General features: G+C 39.3%; 1 long non-coding RNA gene across 1 annotated transcript; it reads left to right on the forward strand.

Moving 5' to 3' along the window:
- The first annotated feature begins 826 nt into the window (after positions 1-826).
- LOC117024230 (uncharacterized) lies at positions 827-18,988 on the forward strand. The gene is made up of 3 exons (XR_004423328.1): positions 827-904; positions 1,395-1,468; positions 18,624-18,988. It is a non-coding gene; the product is annotated as an uncharacterized LOC117024230 (long non-coding RNA).
- Positions 18,989-19,973: the final 985 nt, after the last annotated feature.

The raw sequence follows: 19,973 nt of genomic DNA on the forward strand, positions 1-19,973 counted from the left end.
TAATGTTGTGTTGATATTTGTTGTCATCAACCTTTGCCAGTTAAAGTTAGCTCATGCCAGAAAAACACTTTAAAACTTTGAAGCTTTTTTTCTTTCATACTTATAACTGTTTTTAATGAGATTAAGTTTGCTCTTTTTGAAAGTTTGGAACTGAAAGTGATCACAACTTAAAATTTGAAACCCCAAATTACGGTTTATTTCCAGGTTTAAAGTATTTTACTTGAATTTGTCTGGTATAAAGTTAATACAAATTATAAATAAAACATTGAGAAAATGATTCAGTTAAACTAGAACAGTGAACGGATTCTTCAAATATGTTTCTTCAACTTGTTACAAAATTGGGAATCAAGTGAACATAAACGTCCAGAAATAGCAAGATTTAATACAAATATCTTTATGATCATTTAAGATTTCGTGTGGTTTCTATGACTTGCATAAAATTAAAGGTAGAGAGGCAAAAAAAATGAGTCTTGTAGTGTATTGATTGATTATATATATTTAAATTGGTGGATATTTCACCCAAATAGGTGGATAAATTGAATATATTTAGAATTAATATAAATGTGTTTTTTAAGTGTTACCTACAACATTGTTGAAGAATTCGAATGCATTGAAGTAATTTTGCTTTTGAGAAATTAATTTTATGAATAGATAAAGTGGCTGGTTGTGTTTGGGACTAAATGCCTGTTGGAGAAATAGGCTAACAAAGGGTGAAGGTGAAGATCATTAGAGGTTTTAGAGCTGGCTGAGACGGGTTGCTGGGGTTGTGTAACTGTGCCTAGAGGGCGGGGTTCCTGTACATTCCTACTTCACCAGATAACCTGCCCCCAACACCACTCCAGCTTCTGCCAGACAGATGGAACTCTCCAATATGAAAATCTGCGCAGCCATTCCAACAAGCAGGGTAGGTGAAACTTGAATTAAAATCCGCCCCCCCCCCCCCCGTTTTTTTCCTTCTTGAAGCCAGATCCTGGAGATATGGAAAGAATAGGGGTCATCTAGATCCTTCTTTCGCGTATACACACGTCTCTGCGTTCTTAGAGCTACCTACCTGTAAGAGTTCAAAGGCGCTATCTTTCACAGTACTCCATTCTCGATTTCCTTTCGCGTTTTTTTTTTTTAAGTCTTTCTTTTCTCATCCCAATCATTCCCCCTTCCCTACCCCCTCTCCAGGGCCTCCCTCCCCTCCCACCCCCCACCACCACCAGCAGTTAAAATAATCCACCTCTTGGTTTTCGGCCCCCAAACCAACCTTTTCCCCACTGTAGCGGTGAGTTTACCGGGACATTGTCCTGAGGATGTAGGCCAAGGTGGCTCCGGGGAATGTGTGATGTAGTGTTATGTTCTGAGTCTGTTTTCTCCCTTCCGATTTCTGTTTTTTCCCTCCACCCGAGACTCTGCGCGAGGTTGTCCGAAAGATGCGGAGGAAAAAGACTTAAGGACTGGCAGCGCTCTTACCCCAAGATCGGTAAGTGAAAGTGGTTTTCGGAGGGGAGGAGGGCTACTCCTGACTGCTTTTGCTTGAGGCTTAAACCGCGACTTTGAGGTCCAGGGCTAAAGTGCTCCCCAGTTTTTATTTTTTATTTTTGAAAAATTTCGTTAGCTGGGCGTCCTATCAGCCGCAGTAGCTGAACGAGTGCATGCTTTTCCCACGTCGGCAGAAAGTCACAGTGGATCCCTAAGAAAAGAGGATGTAGGCAGGACAAAGAGGGACCTGGAAAGATTGATGAAGGGAAACGAGACGAATTTATATGGAGAAGGGGTAGTAGGAGACTGAAGTAGGTCCCAAAGTGCAAAGTAATTTATTTCGTGGAAATATGGTTTCTGCGTCTTACTGCAGCTGCGTGAATATCCTGAGTGGGCTTTCTTAACGTTCAAACCCATAGGTATTTATTTGCTCTTCCTATTTGGGCAAAAGCTCTTTGCTCCCGAGCCAAGGACTTGCCTCATTCTAAAGTTCTTTTTTCTTTTCTTTTTTATTGGGGGTCGGTAGAATGCCCCTCCTCCCCAGTTTCACACTACCATTGCCAACCACCCCCAGAGCTGGCCCTCCGCCTGAAGCTCGGTGGCCTGGGTCAGGAAGAGGGGCCCCGAAGGATTTAGAGGAACTACTCCAGGTAGTGCGGCGCGGGACGGGGCTAGAAGGCTTCTCTTCTGCTTGTTCGAAGGACTAGGAAAATGAGCACTGTTCTGGGCTTGACTTCGTCCCTGCTGGGAATATCCCAGTTCCCGGCTTTGGGAATCTCATGCGAATAATTGATTCTTAATGCACACTTAGGGGACGTCGGTGTAAGCTCGAGAGCCTGGCTGTCCCAAGAGTGTCTGCGAACACGCCAGACACGGGCTGGCTCGGCCCAAAGCGAATTTGGGGCTCTCGCCGCGGTTTCCTATTAGCCTTCCCGGCGCATCAGGGACTCCTGGGTGAGACGCACGGTAGCGGGACTTGAAATCCTTCGGGCAGGGACCCGGCAGCGTGTTTTTTTTTTGGGGGGGGGCGGGGGGTTTGGATTCGTGTAGAAAAGTGACTTCGGCTACAGAGTCCCTGCGGCATTGGCGGCGCCGCAGCCGGGGAGAAGTGCTGTCGGACTTTGCTGCCGACATTCCGGCCGAGGAGAAGCCGGGCGCTGCACAGGGAGCAGCAACGTGAGGGCGCTCTTGCCCAGGACAAGCCGAGCTATGAGTCGGTAGCTCACCCGGGCTGATGCCAGGAAAATTGACTCCAGAACCTTGGCTGGCGCGCTTCCCCACCGTTTTCCTTTCTCCTTGTTCATCTGTGTTCTCTCCTCTACCCTTTCCCCCATAAAAGTTGTTTCTTTTGTTTACTTGGTACAGTTTCAGATCTCAGCACTTATCTGCTAGTTGATAAAACTGTTTTCTCTGTAATAGACATCATTTCTTCTTTCCACTGCCGACTCCTCTTCCATTTCGCTTTCTACCCTGTTTTCCTTTTCTGCCCAACCCTGTGGTCCAAGGTGAAGGATTCTTACAGGAAAATAGGTAGCCTTGGGATAGGAACTCCCTTAACACTAAGGGTGGCCCTAGGTTGCGGAGAGGGAGGCAGGGGTTTGGTGGGCACAGCATCCCGCGGCGTGTGTGGGAGCTTCTCAAGCGGTGGTCTTCAGCTTTGGACAGACAATGGGAAGGAAAGGACGTTGTAGAATAGAGCTCATCCACTTCCGACTGTTCCCCCACCCCACATAAGACCCAATTTCGATGCTTCAATCATCCTCACGTGGTCCTCTATCAAAACTTGAGGTAGGCAGGCATTCTGAAATTGTTGTAATCAGGAAAGGCATTTAAAAGACCTTTAAAATAATAACAAATAACTCTCAAGATCATGTTTGTGGGGGTGGGAGGGGAGATAAAATGTCCCACATCCTTTTCATGGTCTGTTGCCTAAGGTACAATCCTCTATCCTGGTCTTAGGCCTTTCGGAAGAGCTGCACTGTTGGAAAGCACATTGCACATTACGAGGTTTGGAGATTCATGTCCGAATGAAAAGTGTTGAGTTGCCAGACATGTTTGGATATTCATTTTTGCCTTAGGTTTAATTTTCCTACCCAGGTAGCACTCCCTGAATTGGTGTCATCATCTTCAGTTTCATTCTCCTCTTTCTTCCCCTCTTGTTGTCTCATTCTTTGATTAGAATGCATTGAAGATGCAAACATCTTCCTCCAGGTCTGGATGGCCAGGCATTGTTGATTCCATTGATTGAGCAGGAAGACTAGAAACTGTAGTGGGGTTAGGGAGAATTGTCTCTCAGTTCTTTCATTTTTCTCACTGCTCTGAAATAGTGACCTGATCATTGTTGTTTGAAGTTAAATTATCTGTTAAATTAGCCCTAAATAATAACTGATGATATTTTCTAGTTGGGTCTGGTTGCCCTTGAATTCTTTTCCCTAGATGGGAAGGCGAGGAGTCAAAGACAATGCTTGATCATATGAAAATGTGAAGATAATCAAAATCAATATTTATGTGCTGGTGATATTATGTAAGAGAAATCACTTTCAAAGAAGCTGAATTTCATAAATAAATTCTTTTAGAGGCCCGTGTTTCAGAAGGACCACACTAATTCAAGGATGAATGTAAATAAACATCTTTGTTGATTAAGAAAAAAATATGAACACCATATTTTCATTACTCTACAAAACCTAAATACTCAGACTCATCATATACCGGTGCTTGCTAATCTAAATTAATTCTGTCCTCCAGGGATAAATATTCTCAAAAAGGAAATTTAACTTTAAGCAAAATCTGAAATGTTGTTTTAGATATGAATTTCTAGAAATCCAAAATATATTTATTTCTTTGAGTCAGACACTTGTTTGTTTTGCAATCATTATATGAAACAATTTTGGAATAGCGCAGATGCTCCTCCCGCCCCTTGTTTCAGATTGCTTGCATATGCAGGCTTAGGCATGAGAGCTTCCAGGGTATATTAAGGAAATGACATTTTTCTTATTTATTTTAACAAAAGGCCCAAAGAATCTTTAAATCCAAAGGTATTAGGTAGTTGAAAAAAATCTTTAAAAATAATAAGCACTATTGTGTTTTTCTTTTTAAAATGTGCTGAATGAATAATTAGAGGCTATGATGAAGGTTGAAAAATTCAGAACAAGGATAAGGTGATAATTTTATTATTTAATACTTTTATAATTTTTATAATTAGTGATGTAGTTTTAAAGTTGGCAAAGCTTTCTTAGAAAACGTAGAGTACTCCTCCCACTTCATCCAAAGTACTTCAAACAGAATGAAGTAAAATCAGGTAGAACTGGCAGCAGGGCTTGTTATTATTTATTTATTTATTTATTTTGGTAGTGGAGATAGTATTAGCAGAGTTGGAAAATATACTTTTAATTATACATTTTGAGCTCTGATTGCAGGTTGGAAGACTAAAATCGATCATTCCTACATCGATAGTGTTGTCTATTACTGCATTGATTTGTGTATATTTATGCAGAGGCTTTCGGTTATTTACTTACATATTTCAGCATCTGCCCCTTGATTATTATCACAGGTTGGTTTTAATGAAAGCACTTTTATAGGAAACACACTTGACAGATCAATTTTAAGTAAACCTGATAGTGAATTATGGCAACCCAAAGAGTTTATGAAATTACTTATTCGTACTTGCTTTTCAGCCATTAGGAACCTGTTTCTGATTAAAACCTCATGCTATTTGAAAACTTCCCTTCTTCTCTTGCATTGATGTGTTTCAATAAAACAGACAATTTTATGGTGTCAGATATGATAGAACAAAACTGATGAATAAGGCTTGTTGTCTGTTTTCTGTTGGCATGACTAGGTTACCCTGATAATAAGGTGGCTGCTGGGTTTACTAATGCTGTAGATGAAAAATCAAGGAGCAGCAAGATTTGAATATAGAAATGGCCTTGTTTTAAAACGTTTATTGACTCTAAATTACTTATGCCAGGGATACTTATGCTGTACAGGATACTCCAGAGTTCTTCAGTACATATCAAATACATACACTCATCTATGCTATTATTTAGTGTATGTGTACCATTATACCTTATAAAGATACGCATTTCTCTTTAACTAATAGCTCACTAGTGAATGTTATGCATCAGAGCTCATTGGAACAAATAAGATAACGAAAGACCACGGGGAGTATCTTATACGTACAAATCTATAGTGGGAGACTAGGATGCTTTCGAGTTTGTGCTTCTCTTATTGTCATTACAAAATATTGAAAGATGACTTGGAAATTAAAAAATAAAAGTAGCGTAATTTATCGAGGGCTATTTATTCCTCGTTTTATAGGACTTTTCTTGCTGTTTGGAGGATAAATCTTTCCTTGCTAATTATTTGGAATACATCTAACAAATACGGTTTACACTCCTATTCTTTCTCTCTTGAGCTCCCCGATTCCCTCCAGTATTTGCGAGGAATATAGGGAGGAAAATTAACCGAATTCTTTCTTGAGGACGAAAGGGCCTTGGGAGATGGAAAAGGAATTAATCTCCTCACCCTGGCGAGGTTTCCTGAAACTACTTAACCTCAGCATCTGCGCTGTGAGAGGTGGAGCCTCGCAGTCCGGCGGCAGCAGACAGAAGGTGGGCGAGCCCAGGGACCTCAAGCTTTGCAGAAGGTTGAAAGGAGGAGCCGAGGGAGAGCTTTGAGTTTGTTTATTTTATTTTTCTGTCCTGTGCCAAGCCCTTGAAGCTAGCACAGGAACATGGCCCTTTAGGACCAAGCACTCTTGGCATTCTTTCGAGATTGAGATTCCAGAGCATCGGATGAACAGGATTTAGAGCTAGGGTGTGCTCACCCACCCCGCCCTCCGTCTTTTTCGCACGCACCAGCTCGTCCTCACGTGTATCGCCGCCGTAGTGGACAGTGTTGACTTGAATTGCTCTTGCTCGCTCCAAGCCTTTCCTATGAATGAACCCGAAAACACTCGACAGGTCGTGAATAATCGTTTTAATGAGTGTGCAAAGCGTGCGACGGGGTGCACCGAGCTGTCGGGTTAAACAAACAACTTGTACCCTGACCAAATCCGATTGTCAAAGTGCAAAGTGATGTCAGTACCATTTCCATTGCCCCTCCGAAAACCACAAATCTGACACGTGGGCGTCCAATTTTCCCCATTAAACAAAAATAACAATATTTTCCAACCGTATATGTGATCTTCTTTAATATTAATCTGAGCCAAACAAAACTTCATTTGAGAACCAGGGAAATAGTCGTATCACTGCCTCAAAAACAAATCGAAAGAAAAGGAAAACAAGGGAGAAAAATATAAAAAGTCCGAGAATTTCTTTTTGATAGCTTACACATCATTGCTCATCAATAGTGTAAAAATCTTACCTTTATATGTTTTATATAGCTCAGCAGAGGCAAATACCAAGTTAACTGTATCTAATCAACTGGGAATGGTAACTTGGTCCTGTACTAAGACCACCTCTGAACTTGTGAAGGCTTTTTGTATTGAAAATTTAACTAAAATACTTGCTGTTTATATGTTAACCTGTGAGGAAATGAATGGATAAGTAGTTCCCACATTTATGCTTTCAAGGAAAACAGTTTAGAAGAAAGTAATGGGAAAGGAACCCTGATGGGCTACCATCTAAAACAATAACAAAAAGCACAAGTGAGTTCTTCACAAACCAGTCTCCCCGCTACCCCCCCCCCCCCCCCCGCCCCGGTTTTTTTTTTGCACAACCACACTAGGGAAATGTTCTGCGTCTTTCCAATCCAGTTAAAAGATCTACTTGGAATCAGCTGCATGTGCTCCTTTCCTTGTTCATTTTAAAATCTTTCATAGTTACAAACATCACAAACCACATGAAGAAAATAAAAACCTCAAAAGATTTTTTAAAAACCTTTTACATATCCCCTCTACAAATTTTGTGGAGAGATGTGTAAAATGTTTCCCCTGCCAACACCTTATATACATTCACAAACAAAATGGCCAAGACGCTTGGAAATCAGTGTATTCCAAATAACTAGCTTCTTTAACTCAAAAACAAAATAGGAAGAGTAAGGTTTATATTTTCATTAGATTAAGTACTACAGATTATGTATCTTCTTTATTAAAGATGGAAAACATATTATGTCCTACCGTCTGAAAGGTTATCTGTCCTCTAGTAGTTGTAATCAGTTTGTACAAATGAAATATTAGGGATATGGAAGCTCAGCAGCATTTGATCCCTCAGTTCCTACTGGCCATACTGTCATCTACGTATCTGTCAGTCTTTTTGACCATCTATTTTATACATGTATGTCAATATACAACTGATTGCAACTAAATGAATTAATCCACCTAGAACATAAAACTGAGGTATTTGACAGAATAAGCAATTTCTTATGGAAGTCATAGTTTTGTTATTATGGGTACTAATTTTTATATATGTGTCAATTTAACCCAAACTGACTTAAAATGGAAAGTATTCAAATTCAGTTTCCATCATCAAAACTTGGAAAAGACAACCAGTAGTTTAGGACAGTGATTTTGTTGATTTTAACTGTTATCTAGTGAATGTATCAGAACATCAATTGAGAAAAGCCTTTATTTTCTAGGAAATTTGACAGAAATGACTATCAAAAAGTAGGGGCTTGCATTTTTTTATTGTTTTCAATATTTTGGGGCTCACAACAGACTATGAAGTTGTTCCCTAAACAGTTTTCTTTTCTGTGGGCTGAGTTAGGAGTCAGTGAAAGAGCCACATGCATTTCTGTTTTAGGTGCACAAACAGCAAAGCTAGAGGGTGAGTCTGTGTATGTTTATGACATATATATATGTATATACATATATACACATATATATACACATATACATATATATGAACTATACTATGAAAATATTAATTATGTTTGGAAGAGAGCAGAGAGCTTGTTGTGGAGACAACTGCATTACTGAAGTTATATTCCATAGAACCTGTCTGTGGAGAGGGCTGAAATTGTGTATCTGTCTTATATGATGCACCTCTTCAGTGAGGTGAGTAACAAGAGCAAAGAGATGAAGGAGGCAAACTTGGAGGGGAGTGATCTTAGCTATCTGAGTGATCCTAAGCAGAGTGAATCCACGTGCAGATGCAAATCACATGGAGAACACGCATGGGGTCTTTGTTCTCTGTCAACAAAAACAAATATATATTTTTTCCTCTACCAAGCAAATCACAGAATGATCTTGGCTGAATTTGGAGGAGGGGGAGAGGTTCAGAGACTAAGAATATTTTAATTATCATATTTATGATCCCCAAGTCCTGTTTTTTTCATAGCTGCCAAATTTTATATCCAAAATTTAGATTCCCTTCCTCCCAAATCCTACATTGGTATGAATCATCCCTGATCATTTTTAGTTTTTGGCTTAATTAGTAGTTTTCAGCATTAAATTACTGATAAACTAATTAATCTGACTAATGTTCCTAAACTTCTGTTGAATAGTATAATAGATGCAACAACACAAATAAAATAAAATCTGCAGCAATAATGACAAAAATAAAATGTTAATAATAATAATGCAAACAATAATAGTGGAAACAATTTTAAAGTAATTTCTCTGGCTGACAGGATGAAGACGAAATTTGTTTCATAACTGTAGTGGGGCGTTCCTCTGATTTCTTGTTTCGCTGGTTATATGGCTGATCCTTCCAGCCCAACTCAAGGAAGTCTAATAGACTTCCTTGGTTTAATATGGTAGGTCATTTTAATGGCACTGAGTACTTTTGTAGCCACTCTTCTTCACTGCTATGGGCATGTCCCCCTTGGACACCATTCAGAAGTAAATCAACCTGGGAAGGAGACTGGAGCAGAGGCATAAATGTGAAGGGATTCTTGAGTAGAAGGACCGGTGGCTCTGGCTGGAGCTCTGCTGGTGAATGGGTAACTTGTCATATATGGGAATCATGTTCTCGGAACTGAAGAGTTTGAGATGGGCAAAGTTCCTCAGTTATAAGGTTCCTGTGAGTCCAAAGAGAACAGCCTTGAGAAAATCAGACCATGGTGCAAGACATAAAAATTAGGAATTAGGTCCCCTTGGATGAATTCTTTTGATTCATTTAGGAGTGGAGGAATAGAAAGGGGACAATAAAGTGAAGGGAATAGAAGTGGAGAGAGGAGACGAGGTTGAAGATTTAACTGGTGGTGATGTAACTAGAAAAGCTAAGCTCATCTCCTTACGAGGAGAGAGAGGTGCTTTTGTCAATTGTAAACCTGCCAAGGTTTATTGTTCTAGGTGCGAGGAACAGCCACCAGTTTCTGAGGCTAGGCTGGAAAGAATCTGCCAGTGAGTATGTATCTGCAGAAATCTAACTCTCCTCTCAGTCCAATGTTTTCCCCATCTCTTGAGCCCCTTGTATCCCCACTAAAGAAAAAAAACGAAAGAAAATAAAAAGTGGGTGGGCAGGGAATTAATTAGACTCAATGTTTGTCAGGAAGATGCTGAGGTTAAAGCAGGTTGTTTGATAACTGCCTTCATTTGTAGAGGGAAAAGAAAGCTGGTTAGGAGAGGAAGGGCGGTTATAGGAGAAGAGAGTGAAGACTGAGATAGAAATTCCCTGGCAGCCCAGCGGCTAGGGCCAAATGGAAAAGGACATTAGCTATATAGAAGGGCATTTTGGGAGCGAGGAAGGGTAACTGTTAAATATTTTTGCTTTGTTCTGTTTTCCTATAAATTAATGTAGCCCTGAAAATTTATGAGAAAACAAGATCTGAGTGCTTGTTAAGAAACAAATTACAAAAAGAAAGGCATAACTATATCAGTGCCCAGTTTTGTCCTCTAGAAAACTTTTTTCCTTTAGATGGTGTCTTCAAACTCACACACACACACACACACACACACACACACACACACACACACACACACACTATAACCAAAACCAAACAGTAGTTAAAGGATGAAAGGGAAGGAAAAAAAGGATGCAACTTCCCTGCTGGTTGTACATGCATCCACCTCTTCACCTTTCACAGCAGGGAGGCTGAACAATTCTTTTTCATTTCCGTCTATTCTGTTCACTTAAAAAAGTATGAAAATATTCCAGTTCATGAGAATATGATTTCACTAAAGATTAGCAAAGAACAAGGAACTTTCATTTCTAGGGATAAATTCACTGAGGTGATGCTTAGTCTGCAACGGGAGAAAGGCGGCTTTGGCTGCAACTGTATATTGCTCTGCTCTTCAATGGTAGCCCAGGCTTTTCTCCTGCACTAATAATAATTAATAACTAAGTTCATTTCAACTCTTCCAGAAGTATAGCTCTGCAACTTGAACTCAAACTGGAGTTTTACATATAAAATCCCATTCTAATTAAATAATACTTTAAGGACAATATTCTCAGTTGTGTTTTTTTTTTATGTGTTTGACTTGTTTCTCTGGTTAAGAGAAAACTATAATTTGTTTCAATAAGATAATTTAAAAAAGTCAACAATGCCAGTAAAAGTGCCCCTCAATCCTGTTATATACAGCCCCCTAAATATGGCTGTTAAGAATTTATTTTCAATCCCTTTGGTTTTAATTGTATATAACTGAGAACCTCTGAGTCATTGCAGACATGCCTAACTAAAAAAAAAAAAAAAAAGCTTTAATACTTTTGTAGTGGGAATATTTGATAGAAAGTAAAGAAACAATAAGTTGTTTCACAAAGTAGTAAAAATTATGCAGAATTCATGTGCACTCAATTTATGCATGCATTTAACAAAATTAATAGGCTTCTATATTCCAATATCTTAAAAAAACCTTTAGCCAACATAAACCAGATATTTAAATGCCTATACATATGTATCATATATACCATGCTGCATAGTTCAAATATGTATGTTTATTTTATAGAAACTAAGAACTAAACACATATTAGCATTTCTGACTTTCTAACCACCAATAATTGGGGTTTATTTGTGATCTGTAAACACTGAAAGAAAGCCAGAACCATTACATTTTGTTTAGATTTTTATTATGAAGCACATATAGATTTCTTTCTATCTTGGGGTGTGCAAAAAGAGTAAGGAATTTAGGGGTGAGTGGAATTAAGATCTATATACATTTTCAGTAAACCCAGATGTAATTTCATTTTTTAAACATTAACAACCTACTATTAAATAAAAGAAATATATACAGTTTCAAAGACAGGAGAGGTAAGCCCAAGTCAAGCAATGCTATTTCAGAAAGGGAATGGCTTCAAGCGATGCTCAATAACATTTCCAACAAAGATTTCTCAAGGCAGATATAGCCAGATCTGTTGCATAAGTGGCAAAGCAAATATTTTAGAGATGGGCTGTGGGGGGATTTAATGGACTGGCACTCCGAATATTTATGAAGAATAATATTCCTTTGAATAGGGTTGTGTAATTGTCTATCATGCTCCTTAAAAATGGGAAGGAGGATGATTTGGAGGGTGGACATGTCCAAGCATCCTATCTATTGCTAGTGAAAGGATATGGTTTTTGTAGAATTGGAAAGGATTCCATGCCATGAGAGGAACTGCAAAAAGCCTACTGGTCCTATCATGTCTGTTCTTTTAACAACACATTTCAAAAACGTATCCTTTCCACTAGGCTCTCACTTGCAGTTATGGCTTCACAGACAGCAGCCAGCTTGTATTATAGTCCAATGCATCAGTCTAGTATTGAAAAGAAAACAATGAACAGGAAAAATACACTCTTATCAAAGAAATTTTCATTCGCAGTTGGAGAATAGGGTAGAGGGAGGCTTCAAAACAGAATAGTGGGAGGAGAGCAATACTCCTTAGGTGAGTTTTAGGAAGATGCTAAGTAAAATGCTGTTTAGAGATTGTGATTAATCGAGCAGTTTAAATACAAATCTGCCGGAAATCGTGTTCTCTGCGAAAGAAAATGAAGGAATTTATGCATATTCTAATTTTCCCTCTTTGGCTGCTATTTTGGAGGAAGAGACTTCTTTTGCTGATGGTGGGACTTTTTTGTTCTGCACAGGAAATGTGTAAATGAACACAAATGTTTTTTTTCCCCTTTCCATTTCTTTTCGCCATACTTCCTCCTCCTCTCTATAATCAGAAGTTGTTAGGGTGCTCAGTTCTGAGGCCACTGATCCCCATTCCCAGGGTTTCTCCCCATTCCCACGATGGTAGGGGGCAAGCAGTGCAGGGAAGGGGGAGTTAGGGATCCTCTGGAAATTAACATAAGAGTTTCCATTCCATCTTTGGACATTCAAAGAGAGTAGAGAGTGGTGTCAGACGTTTGAAAGCTATTTCCTCTCACAACGCAATTCCCAGTGACCACTAGGTTGAGGGACGCTTAAAAGTGATCTTATAAACATGCTGTGAAGATCTATTGACCTTTCGCGCCGGGTCCAAACACTTGCCCTCTACCTCCTTGGGAACAAACAGGGCTGGTGCATTTAAATTAAGACCAGCAAGAAACTCGCTAGCTCTCCTAGTCGGCTGTAAGTTGGTTGCCTGATGCTGAGAGCGAGTGGAGTGCTCTGGTCGTTTTGCGTTTTGTTGAATATGTAAGGAAGGGACTCCTGAAATGGTCCAATGAAGTGAGTGGGATGAAGGTGCGGGTGGGGGCGACTCTATCCATGGGGAGAGGGAGGGAGAAAGAGATTGAGAGAGAGGAAAAGAGAGGCGCTCCTTCTCCAAAGGCTCCCGCACACGCCAGGCTCAGAGCTTCAGAATTAATTTGGGGGCGGGGGGTGACAAACTGAAACAAACTCCGAGTTTCTATCTTCTTTTAAATACCCTGGATAAAAATCCCGGAGGCAACGTGATTCTTAGCTATTTAATAACAGAGGAGCCCGGTGACGCCCCAACCCCCCCAGTCCCCTCAGAGGCTCACAAAGCGCCGCCGCCTGAGCCCCGGGCTTCCGCAGAGGCTGGAGCCCGAGCTCTGCCGATTCACTACCCGGAGCCCGGCCGGGCTTCGCGGAAGGTGAGCGGCGAGAACAAAGCCCCCGGCCCCTCTACGAGCTCCCTCCACAGATACACGTCTGTGCCCTCCTCGGAGCGCCGGCGCCCGGGAGGGCCCGCTTTCTCACACCCTGGCCGCCCGGCACCGTCCCGCTTCGCACTTCAGTCTTGCCCCCTCAGGAAGACGGCACCGCTCGGCACCCGTCGGGCACATCAGCAGCCCTGGAGGCCTGCGAGGTGTCGGTGCCCCGCCCGTACCCGTGTGGGGAGCGCAGCATCGCCTAGGAAAACGCTGGGTGGGGAGCACAGACCTTTCCCTGAAGAACTCACGTCAAGCTTACCGCCACATTTAGGAACCTCTTCGGAAAAGCTCAACAATCCCTATTTTGCCGAAAGCCTGCTGTGATATGACAGGGCCTCGTGGTCACAAAAAACCCTGAGAGGCCTCGAGAGGCCTCTGCTCTGGACTGAAGCCCTGCCGAGGGCTATTTGTCCCGCGCACTCCAGGTCCCGCACTTCCGGTCCCTGGGGGGCCCTGAAGCTGCCCTACCCCTAGCACTTCCGCCTCGTGGGCTCCTGCACTTCCGCCCACTCACGTGGCTGAAAGATATGGTTGAGAACTATTTTGTATATCTTTCAGGTGGCTGATGGGACCTTTACCAGTTCCCTTCATTTTATTTTGAATTTCCTCTGATTTCTTCATTTCATCAAACTCGGCAGGGTAAGGTTAGGGAGTGGGGTGGAGTGGAGGGGGACCAAGAGGTTGAGAGTTAAGGTGCATTGAAGATGTCTTTTTTTTTTTTGGTCTTTTCACATCACCTGCCCTTTCTGAATTCTTTGCATAAATTCACATGAACAACTGAGATGTAGGCCTTTTTAACTCCTAGGGCTATGCCAGTACCTGCACTTAGTAGGAATGCAATAAATGTTGAAAGTAGCACTGAATAAATGATGTTGCTTCTTAGGAGCCATGGTGCTTAGGGTTAGTGGGTATGCTTAGAAATGGGCTGACCTCTGACTTCTGGTGTTTGGTTGAAGTCAGTTGAAAGGTTAATAAATGATTTTTATAGGTATTTTGATGTTTTTTAGGGACAGTCAAAAACTGGGAGGAAATCTCTTAAGAGTTGTTGAAAATGTTTTTTTGAACTTCTTATATATGGGGTAAAATGCTGTGATTTTTGGAATTCGGGGTTTATTAGCTCTTCTGTGTCTTTTCCATTTTGCTTTGTTTTCAAAGTTTTACTTTCTGTGGTAAGAGGTCAAGACCTTATGAAGTTAATCTCTTGTAGCCAATTTGAGGCAAAAACTAAGAGATTTCTCTTTTGCTTTCAAGTTACGTTATAGTTTAACCCTTGCCAACCCTAATTCATGTCTATGTTGTGTCTTCTGTATCATTCAGCTGTTCTTGTTCTTTACAATAACATTTGTTTTTAAATGCCGTAAGAACTTTTTGGAACCAGGAGAGAAATTTTATCGTTGTGAATTGGTGAGACTGGATTCAGTCAGTCAACGTATATTAAATGCATATTCTACAGAGCATTAGTTGTGTAACCTGTAGACTAGTCCCTAGAGCATTAATGTTCCACATTCATTGACTGTAAAACAGTGAAAATATATAAGCAATAAGGTAACAACCATGAAAGTAATTTGAAAGTTATAATTGCTAATCAAATTTAAAGTGTATTTATTAGCATCATTATTAAGCAGCAGCAGAGGGATACAAATAAGATTCATTCTTGTCCTCTGGGAACTTACAATCTAGTTGTGCATAAATAACATAAATGTGAATTGATGGAAACAGCTACTAAGGAATACTCAGTATCTGGCATATTGCAAACCTTCAGTAAATAATTGCCTCAGATTAATTGGCAGTCATGTCATTCTTTTAACAGAAATATGATACTGATAAGAAATAAAGGATTAATTAGGAAAACTTTCATGGTGGAAATGAATTTGTCCTTTATGTGTCACATAAGAAGACTGGAATATGGAAGCTGTGTTGGGAGTGGGTAAAGGTGGCATTCATGGAGAATGAGACAGATGTTTGATGAGGTGGAATTTGGTGGTAATTTGCAGGAAACTTTAAAGACCAGAGGAGTATTTGCTAGATGTGATAGAGACCGATGCCCTATGAGCAGAGGATAGCATGATTAAAATTGAGATTTATATTTAAAATAATTCTGTCCAGCCACTGAGTGTAGTGAAAACCAAGGAAGAAAGAGTAAGAAAAAAGATTTGGGTACAGTTCTAGAATGGGATATTATTACAGAGTAGCTATAGACTGAGCCATCATTAGGACCTTTCTCCCCAATTTTTTTTTAAAGTTTATCGGGGTGACAATTGTTAGTAAAGTTACATAGATTTCAGAATTGTATGCCTGAATTCTCCCCAATTTTTATATAATGGAAATTACATTGAAATGATAAAGTTAGTGATGAGCCTTGGATAGGAGAAGAGCCACAGTGCCACTGCAATCAGTACTACCCCTTTGTTTTTCATTGCTGGTGGTGCTAGGGAATATTAGGTGACTGATGGTGACTTGAAGTTAGTCATTTACCCATCATTCATATTTACTCATTATTCAGTTGCAGTAGTTCTGAACCAGGTGTGATTTTGAACACCCCTTCCCCCACAAGGGGCACATTTGGCAATGTCTGGAGACATTTTTAGCTGTTAACAACTATGGAGCCCCTCCTGGCATCTAGTCATTAGAGGCCAGGGCTAGATATTGCTAAACATCTTACAATGTACAGGAGAACCCCTCACAACAAGGAATTTTCAGGTCCAAAATATCAGTGATGCCCAGATTGAGGAACCTTCAGTTACGGGAATGAAGCATGAGTTTCTAACTCTGGAGAGCTACACAAATGAGTGCCAGAACCTAACTTCTATTATAGTAACAGTTTCAGTTGAAGAAATGTTTTATTTGTTTAGTGAGTCAAAAGTAGCTTTGAAAATGGCAGTGTCTCTTCCTAGCCCTGAGGCCTTAGAAACAGGAAAAGCAGAAGGATACCTACTTGGATTTTCTACTTTTCATAAAATGGAGTTAGAAAAGAAATCTTCCTTAAGGATTTGTCATCTAAACGTTATTTATTCAATTAATAAAATGTGCCTTTGGAGTTGCTTAGCAACTTATGGGAAGCTTGCTTTTTAGAAGTTCATTTGTTTGTTTAAAACTAGGGTAGGTTGCATATTATTAGCTACATTACATAAATCAACAAAGAAATGTACACTGAAAATGGAATAAGATGTTTCAACACATTTTCTGCTCTCTGTGCCTGGCAATTAAACCACTCTAATTGTCTGGTAGAATTGCATCAAGTATTCGACAAACATTATTTATGTATGAAACTTCAACATAATATTGAGTATGTAAGAGAACCAAAGGGGAAAAATTAAGCAGGTTTGTCATAAAGTATGTGTTTATCTTAACCTTTCTTCTTCAAAAATCTTATCTACTAAGTACTTTTATCAGACACTAATTATACTCTTTCTGAAAAGAATTTCTCCAACACCCTTCAGTGCTTGCACCCTTTAATCATATCTCATTACATCTACCTAATCCATATCTTTTTCACATTGCCAGGGCTCATTAACAGTTTTAAAAGCCAATCTTGGACATTATTATTCCTTGTAATTGAGATGAAAATAATGCCAATAACATTTTATTTCTAAAATGTAATGGATCATTTAAAATTTGTTCTGAAGCCATTTCTTCTTTAAATATTAATGAGAAATCAACTTTCAAACTTGTATTAAGCTAGCAGGAATGGTGAGATGTGTCTGGAAACCCTGAAGCACCTTTTCCATGCAGAAGTTATTTTTATAAGCTGTTTTAACGGTGGATCATCAGTCACTTTGAAGGGAAGTGATCCTTGATTAACAGTTGGCTGATACTGTGCTTCTACGGATGTGTAGTAGCAATACAGGTGCTACCTATGAAACAGGACAGGTAATTCACAGGATCTGAGCATTTTCTTTTTCTGATTGAAAAATGTATGTGGTTGAATGTGACTTCCTCTTTGTATATTACCCCATTTAATTGTTATAGACAAGACAAACCAAATGCCCCACTCAATAATGAATGATAGGCACCATGTTTCCCATAAATTTAAAGATTATAGATATGGTTAGTACTTCATTCCTTTTGATTTCCCATTTTTAGAAAGGGAAACCCAGATCCAATATGTAGTTACATGACTAAAGCAGAGCCTTATGATAATGACTTTTTAGAACTTGAAAGTCAAATCCTAACTCCCAGAATATAACTGCATAGGACTAACATGTTATTCTGAAAAATGGAAGTTTCCTCCAACATTATAATTGAGTATGAGATTCTTTCTTGAAAGTAATCTTTAAGAGTCTTAGGTAAAGTTTAGTAGCTCATTATTTTTCTGTTATGCACATATTATTAAGCCTTAATGTTTGGGGGGAAAAATCCCACAAACCAAAAAGTAATTGTCCAAAAAACCGTTTTTGGACAAAATACCTCAAGCTATTCTTCAGGAGTAGTGGCAATGTAATAAAGCTTTCATTCAACTTTGATTCCCCCCCCCCCCATTCGTTAGTTCTGCCAGAGAGTAATTATCTCATTTCAGGGGTTTTATTAGATATTTCTTTAGTTTTTTTCTTTGGAATATTTTCTTTTAGAATTTTATGTTTCTTCCGATTTCTCTCCATTAATATGGTTCAGCTTGTTGTTGACTATAGGACACTGTCATTAAGCGGAATCAAGTAAAACCATGTGATAGTTGGTGAGTCTGGTGTTCTATGTCTTGTCTTTTACTGTTGCTAAGAATTGAATAGAATAAGTTAATTAGAGTTTTAGGATCTGCAACAAATTTTTTTCAAAAATAACTCTCAATAAATAAGAAAAGATAAATAATTTTTTCTTTTAAATTCTCTTTCTTTACTCATTTTTTGGGAGAATGACTTTGCATATACTCAATTATATACAAGTTTTCACGTGTGTTCTTTTTTGCTTTACTGAAATAGCTCGAGTATTTAGATCTTACCAAATTTCTACACCATAGATAATGAAATTTCCATCATTTTATTATCAATTAAATTAGTTCTACTAATAAAAATAAAATTTGGTAAGCTTAACCACATACTATAACACTGCAACAATTTAAAACATTACAAATACATCTATAAAGTTTAAAACTGTTTTTTGTTTTTGTAACTTAATTTTTATCTTTGTTTCTCTGTTACTAAGATGTTTTGCCTTTTCTGTACTGATCATCTATTTTCTTGTCCTTTTCACATTATTTTCAGAAGTTTCTCATTGGTCAGTACAATGAAGGTTGATGGCATGATGGTCCACCTCGCACCAAAGGATAACTGTTCATCGGTGTGCTGTTAACAATCAGAGGTTTCCAAATATATGTTCTCCAACTCAATGAAAAGTAGCTGGATCCAGGCAGAAAGGTGTCTGGGAACTCCCTAAGTATGAATGATATGTCTCCAGAGAAAGTTGCTTCAGCATTGTTTTTTGGGGGAGAGGGGATACTTTTCTCTACAGTATCCTGCAGACTGTAAACTACTAAATAGGTTCCTAAGTTCATTCATCTTTCCCATGTCTGAATTCTTGGTCCTCTTCCCACCCTCTGGCTCCACAGATAAAGAAGAAATAATAATAAAGGAATAAAAATCGTTTGTTTCTGTCTGACTGAATCATTCCAGTCTTGAAGCACCCTGATGGGTTAATTAGCCTTATTATTGCATTTACCATCTCCCACACACTTGTTTGTGGGAAAATGTTCCTCTTGGCTTGTGCCTAGTGGGAAAAAGGAACACTAGAACTGCAGCATTACACTTTGCTCTTGAAGCGCACGGTGCTATGGCAGCATAAAGCTTGAACAAGCTTAGTTTTTTTCATTGATGGGGTGCAACTGGCATAGCACCATCTTTCCCTGACATTGTATGTCAGCTTTGAAATCAAAGCTGACTTAAATTCTGAGCCATACCTCCTTCCAGAGCAACAGTTCCAGCTGAGTATTGAGTATGGGATTCAGTACCACTATGAAGAGAAAGATGGTGCCTCTTGTAGGAGGAGTTTGGAGAGCTTTACCCTAACAATCAAGATGTGTGTTAAGATGATTCACTGAATCTTGTCCATACACTGCTTCTAGCGTGAGTGAAAGAAAAAGAGGACAGCTGTTATTATTTACCTCACTCATTTCTCAGCAATATCCAGGATTTTCAGTAAGCATTATCTTATTCTGGAATTAATTTTTTCCATTTTTGTCATTTTTTTGGTTTGTTTTTATAGATTATAATGAGAGAGGTGTTGGCAAGAAATTTGAAATAAAGGATGCAAGATGAATTGCCTTTTGATTGTTAAACTTTATGATCGACACAGATAAGACTGGCACAAGGATGTGCAAAGTTATGTTAAAAGAACAGATAAATTCCTGTGCAGCAGGGTTGAAGGTATTGACATAACCACAGAAAGAATTTTAGCCATGAGAGCAGATAAAGGAAAGTTAAAAGTACTGCATAGCTTATCCAAGTGGTTCAGAGATGACGGAGTGGAATTTATCCCAGTGACAAGGCCATTCCTACTGTGAATGAATATCAGGCTATTTCAACCTGATGCTATTAAGCATTCTATCCATAAAAGTT

This window comes from Rhinolophus ferrumequinum, chromosome 6, assembly GCF_004115265.2.
Source record: "Rhinolophus ferrumequinum isolate MPI-CBG mRhiFer1 chromosome 6, mRhiFer1_v1.p, whole genome shotgun sequence".
NCBI lineage: Eukaryota > Metazoa > Chordata > Mammalia > Chiroptera > Rhinolophidae > Rhinolophus > Rhinolophus ferrumequinum.